The 6,222-nt window shown below is 38.1% G+C and overlaps 1 long non-coding RNA gene and 1 pseudogene across 1 annotated transcript in view; both read left to right on the top strand.

The window, feature by feature from the left end:
- Positions 1-1,602: 1,602 nt before the first annotated feature.
- LOC111466590 lies at positions 1,603-6,094 on the top strand (annotated as a pseudogene).
- A 37-nt stretch (positions 6,095-6,131) lies between these two features.
- Positions 6,132-6,222, top strand: part of LOC111466623 — a 1,550-nt gene continuing 1,459 nt past the window's right edge. Inside the window, exon 1 of the long non-coding RNA XR_002714409.1 lies at positions 6,132-6,188. This is a non-coding gene — a long non-coding RNA (uncharacterized LOC111466623). The remainder of the gene's footprint in view (positions 6,189-6,222) is intronic.

Here is a 6,222-nt window from a genome sequence, read left to right as displayed (position 1 = left end):
AAAAAATCGTCCATGCGCAAAATCTCCTAAAAAAAAAGGAGAGGGAGGATGATTGAGACATCATATCGATTATGAGAATGATTGATTTCTTGATTCAAGATGCTCAAACATTCCCCCAATTACCTTTGCCATAGTGGAAGATCTTGACGAAGCACTATGAAGCAACGAAAATAATAAAATAAAGTTTAATTACTATTGATAAAGTATAAAGAAGTCTCGTAGTTAATAAAGTTTAACATTCCCCCAATTACGAATATATCTTAAGCATGTGCCACAGTCTCGAGATTGTGATACCACCGTCAGTCTTACAGAGACGCCTTGACTTTACTTGAAAAATATAGTAGCACATGACTTAAGTATTTTAAGAAATACTCAGTAAGTGACCCCTCTATTGGGGTTATAATGCAAGGACATACAAATGTATGCATGAGACCTAATAGCAGTCTGTGTCCTACGACCACTATCCTAACGTGCAACTTGGATTTGTAATTAGTTTCCTACACACGGCCCATGCGTGCGAGTATGAACCCATCAGTCGGTTCGCATACTATGGGAGTTGTTGATGCTAGACATCCGTTAGGAGTAACGACCGACAAACGTCACTGCAGCACTATCGTGAAGGAATAGGGGTATCCCCCGATGCATGAGACACAATAATGCATGAGATTCCTATATCTTTCAATTTTAATTATCCTTTATACAACTTGCGCTAGCGTATTTTTAATATCATAATGTTTTTCATACCATTTCTCATAACGTTTATCATAGCATTTATCATAACTTTCATGCGTATGTCGGGGCATTTCATGCTAGTTATCGTTTTGCATGTCATCATATCATATCATTCATGTAACATATAAGTCATATCCTAATGTTGTCATACTTTCAGACATAACAATCTAGGTAGAAGTGAGGGTGTCAGGTGGGTGTGAAATCAAGCTGGGCGTGAGAATTCCGTGCCTTGCTGGAATTCTTGCGCGTTTTTCAACAACTGCTCAAAAATATTGTTTTTAAATTTTTAAATCGTTACATTATCTACTCTTAAAAAGAACTTTTGTTCACGATTGTCTCAAATTCTTGTATTTGCTTGGGGTGTTTTTTCCTTTATTTCCTCCTCTCGCTCCCACGTAGCTTCCTCGGTTTGGTGGTTCCACCACAGTACCTTGATAAAGCCGATATTCCTATTATGTAATGTTTTCACCTCCCAGGCTAGGATTTTAAGTGGTTTTTCCTCATAGCTTAAGTCTTCTTCAATCTCAAGAGGTTTATAGTCTATCACATACATAGGGTCAGTGATATATTTTCTTAACATGGATACATGGAATACGTCGTGTATGCTCGAGAGTGAGGATGGTAAGGCTAACTTATACACTACAGAACCTATACGTCGTGTATGCTCAAGTGTTGATATGCTTGAAGATCTAAATGAAATTGATGTTGGTGAGCAAAAAATGACTTAACGATAAGGGAACTCGTTGGGAAGGAAACAACACTAAGACCGATCATAGACAACTTTTATTTTAAAATCAACTTTTTGATTAAAAGTACAATTTTTATAGACTTAATTTAAATATTCACTCTATAAATATGTTTTACAAAAGAAAAAAATAGAAAGCTATTATTTGGGTTTGGCACTAATAAGCATAAGCCGAAAGATAGGGGGATTTAAGGAAGAACGGCAGGCAACCGTCTGCTATTCGGACGCCTGGGGATATCAGGAACTTCGCAGGTCTTACTTTGCTCAAATTTCCCCTTCATACTTCACCATTCGCACCACGAATACCTTATCACTGGTAATTTTCTCCGTCTTTTCTCTCTTCAATTTACGCCCTGCAACTATCAATGAAGTCGGATTCAATTCGAGGAGCTTCACTGCTTAATTTACTTGTCGGTTTTCTATTCTCTGTGAGATCTGTGACCATTTTTAGCTTTGTGACTTTTGTGGTGCAAAGATTATTATGTTTTTTTTCAGTTCCATGATATCAGAAAAATGGTCAGGCGTTGAATAAAGTTAGTAAATGATTATAATTCAAGATCAGAGTTAATGATTCATGCTTTCTTTTTTCAGTGAAGATATATGCTGTTAAGTCTGTGGACCATTGAACTTCGATACTGATGTCACCCTGCTTCATTTATAATAATCCTCAGCCTAAGAGCATTTCTTTGATCAGAAAGTGATAGAGGTTAGAGAATGTATGGAAGAAGTAGCCTTGATAGATTTAAAAAGGCTCAGACATTGGAACCATTCTCTGTAACTTTCGATTCTACTTCACATAAGTCTGCTCTATCTTCTGGCAAAGAAGGCATTCAGCCACTTGTTCCATATGCACAATCGAGATCTTCTCACTTTCAGGCCATTAACCAGCATCAATCCCATGATCCACAAAAACGTAATGAACTTGAGGCAGGACCATTGGTGGGGCAGGCTCAACAGTTAACTCAGGTTGGTGGAAGTCAGTCCACTTGGCAGCCCCCTGATTGGGCAACTGAACCATGCGCGGGAGTTTATTAACTTGAAGTTTTAAAGGATGGTGAGGCTATAGATCGAATTAATTTGGACAAACGGAGGCACATTTTTGGGAGACAATTCCATACTTGTGATTTTGTGCTTGATCACCCATCAGTTTCCCGTCAACATGCTGCTGTTATTCCTCATTAGAATGGAAGGTTAGATGTTAGTTTTCTCAATTATGCTATCATTATTTTCTTTTTCAATTTATTTCATAAAATTTTTGAACCTATAATTAGTCCCTTGAATTGTATTATTGATCATAGGTTATTCACGGATGATGTATTTTTCTCTATAATTTTAATCATTAGTACATTTCTTGATACAGTTGGATGTTCACGTTCTCATCACTGACACAGATAATCTGTTTTAGGGTAGATATAATTAGTGAGTTTATTGGAGTGAAGGTGATTATAAATGGAGTGTTTTTATTTTTCGGTGTGTGGGTGTAGCCTAATAAGGAGATTACTCCTAATCTTATTGAATAAATGGTAAGAAGAAATAATCATATCAAAGATTACGAACTCATGCAGTTGGATGATGGTCTCAAGAACCATACCGGAAGATAGTTGCATGATGGCTGAAAGGTTGAAAAACTATCATGAAAGGACTTAATGGACATTGGACAGCCAAGGGAGATAGGAGATTGGGAATAAACTTCAACTGGAATATTAAAGACTCATATGAGAGAGAAGTTGCTGTTGAAGAAGGAAGCAAGCTTATTAGGAAAAATAGAGGAATGAATGGGCATTGTTGCAAGATTGGTGGTGGGCCTCGCCAAGGTGTTTATATTTTGACAATTAGGGAGAAGATGGAGGGATGCTTCCTTGTTTGTGGAATCAAAATAGTGAGCAAGAAGATGAGTTCCACCACATGAGCACGATCTGTGCAAAGACATTTCCATTGAGCTCATTTCCTTTTCTTTTATTGTCTAGTACTTTATGCGGGATGGGAAGGAAATGTACTTTTAAGAGGAGAGTGGTGAGGGATAGACCCCTTTGCTCTACATTTCCTCATTTATACCATCTGTCTTGCATGAAAAACCATTATGTGGTTGATGTTTTGGATCCTTCTAGGAGCTTTCCCTCCTCTTTTGGCTTTCTTCGTCCGTTACCTCATAGGGAAACGAAAGATGTCTTGGCTCTCCTATCTTTGATTGAGAAGTTTGTCCTTAGACCAGGGAGAAAGGGACATTCATCTTTGGAGTAAGCCTCTAAGAGGATTTCTCTTGTAAATCGTTGTTTCAGTGTTTATTGGATCCCATCTTGATTAGTGAGTCAGTTTTTTCTTCTCTGTCGAAGGTGAAAGTTTTAAAGAAAGTTCAATTCTTCGTTTGACAAGTCATCCAAGAAGAGATAGCACTTCATATTGGCTTTTAAAGAAGATGTCTTATTTGGTTGATTCGTTTTGTTGTATTGTTTGTTGGAGGGAGGAGGAAGAGTTTGATCATATTCTTTGAAGTTGCAATTTTGTTCACTTATTTGGATCCTCTTTTTTGAGGTGTGTTTGGCTTTAGCTGTCTAGACACATAGATCGTAGGGAAATGGTTGAGGAGTTCGTTCTCCATCCGCTGTTTTGAACGAAGGGAAAGCTTGGGTGTTGTGGGGTTTATGGGAGGAGAGAAATAAACTTGGAACTTAAGAGGAGTTGAGAGTGCTAGGTTTTATGTTTCTCTAGTGAGTATTGGTAACACTGTTATTTTGTAATTATTCCTTATGTTTTGTTTTACTCGATTAGCGCCTTTTTTAGTGGGGTTTCCTTTTGTTCCTTGCCCCCTCCCCAGGTTAGTTGATGCTTGCAACAAAAATACGGTCCTAACTGAAAGTATAAGATGTAGGTTCGGTAGTAGGCGTGATTCAATCCATAAATGAACTAATGTTACTGCAATTTGTTTAACAATGCTCCATCTATAATTGGCATTACCCATAAACTGCAATGGACAGTCATTTTATTTTCTATGGATAATGTGATTGTGATGGGTTGATGGTTTTAGACCATATCAGTCAGTGAGTTTGAGGTACTTTGTCCTACTGCATCATGGGGGATCTGGGGGTCTAGAGTGTGCTCAATAGGTTAAAACAATTTGTACCCATTGGAGGGATGGAGAATTTGGTGAGGGACAATGGTGTGCAACCATTGGATGATGTTTTTTTTTTTTTTTTTTTTAATTTTTTAAAAATGTGCGTGAGTGTTCATGCTAAGCACACCTCGATTATTCTCACGAGACAATTGACCCTACTATATATTTTGTTGCCCACTTGCATTTAGTTGGATGGTGTGATATTATTTAGAATCAGGGTCTTGTTATCTACCGTAAGAGTATTTTTGAACTTTTTCTAAAGTTTAAGAGTATTTTTGAGTTTTATTAAGTTTTAAGGGTATCATTGAAACTTTTGAAAGATGAAGGGTATTTTAAAGTGCAAAATTAGTAGTATTTTTATTAATGTTTTAACATGAAGAAGATACTTTTTTATGGCCATATGGCATCATTAACACTAGTTGAATTTGCAGCATATATGTAATCGATTTGGGATCTGCTCATGGAACATTTGTGGCTAACGAGCGATTAACTAAAGAGTTCCCAGTCGAGCTTGAAACTGGACAGTCTTTGCAATTTGCTGCATCAACGAGGACTTATATCTTGAGAAAGAATGATCTGCACTTTTTTCTCAACCACCAATGCCCACTGAGGATGATTTACCACCACCTCCTGATCTGTCCGATGAGGAGGCTGTTGTTTCTTATAATACATTACTAAATCGCTTAGGTCTTACCAAATCTGGGTTACATTCATCATCTGAACATAGTAGCCCAGCAAGTGTAAAAGAAGAAAAACAGCGTGGGAGACCTACCAAAAAGCTTAGGAAGATGAGAGTGGCTTTCAGAGATCAACTTGGAGGGGAGCTGGTTGAAGTTGTGGGTTTTTCAGATGGTGCAGATGTAGGGACAGAGCCTGGTCCTATGGGAGTTAAAGAAGGAAGTCTAGTTGGGAAATATGAATCTCTTGTGCAGACTACCATAATACCTAAAGGCAAGGAGCAGTCTTCTTTGAGGGGAGATAACATTTCTTCAAAAGGCGTGACTGGTAAATTACAAGAAATCTTGAATAGGGTAAAAAATCCATCGAAAAGTGAAATATATGACGACCTTTATGGAGAATCATTTTCAGGAAATGTGGGTATGTCGTGGGCATATTCTCCTAGTACTGCTAATAACCCGTCTTCCCCTCCCAAAGATTTGATTGGTAAAGCTTCAAGTGGGAACCATGAAGTAGATAACAGGACCAATATGAATAATGACAGTGATGATTTGTTTGGTAATTGATCACAATGAGCTGAATGATTGTGGAAGTCTGTAGTTTTCTGTCGTGACAAAAGGGTTGTTGATCAAGGCTACAGGAATTCTTTGCATATGGATGATTTTTTCCTTTTGAAATGTAACTGAGGACTTCAAGTTGATGCATTTCATCAGGAATTTTTCTTTGGTAGTTGGATGCCTTTCCAAGGGGTACGTGTAGAACTGATCATAATATTTGAAACTCTGGCTTCGCAAGTGTATACAGTAGAAATTGAGGAAATGAGAAGAATTAGTTTCATTGTAATTGTCAGACAGGCACACCACCGAAGCAAACGGGTGCATGTCGCCTGTATGGTCAGTCGTTGAGGCTGTTCTCGTGAAGGTTCACAACCCCCCTCCCCCCCCCCCCCCCCCCC

This window comes from Cucurbita maxima, unplaced genomic scaffold, assembly GCF_002738345.1.
Source record: "Cucurbita maxima cultivar Rimu unplaced genomic scaffold, Cmax_1.0 Cma_Scf00031, whole genome shotgun sequence".
Lineage (NCBI taxonomy): Eukaryota > Viridiplantae > Streptophyta > Magnoliopsida > Cucurbitales > Cucurbitaceae > Cucurbita > Cucurbita maxima.
This window is presented reverse-complemented; position numbering and strand designations above follow the sequence as displayed.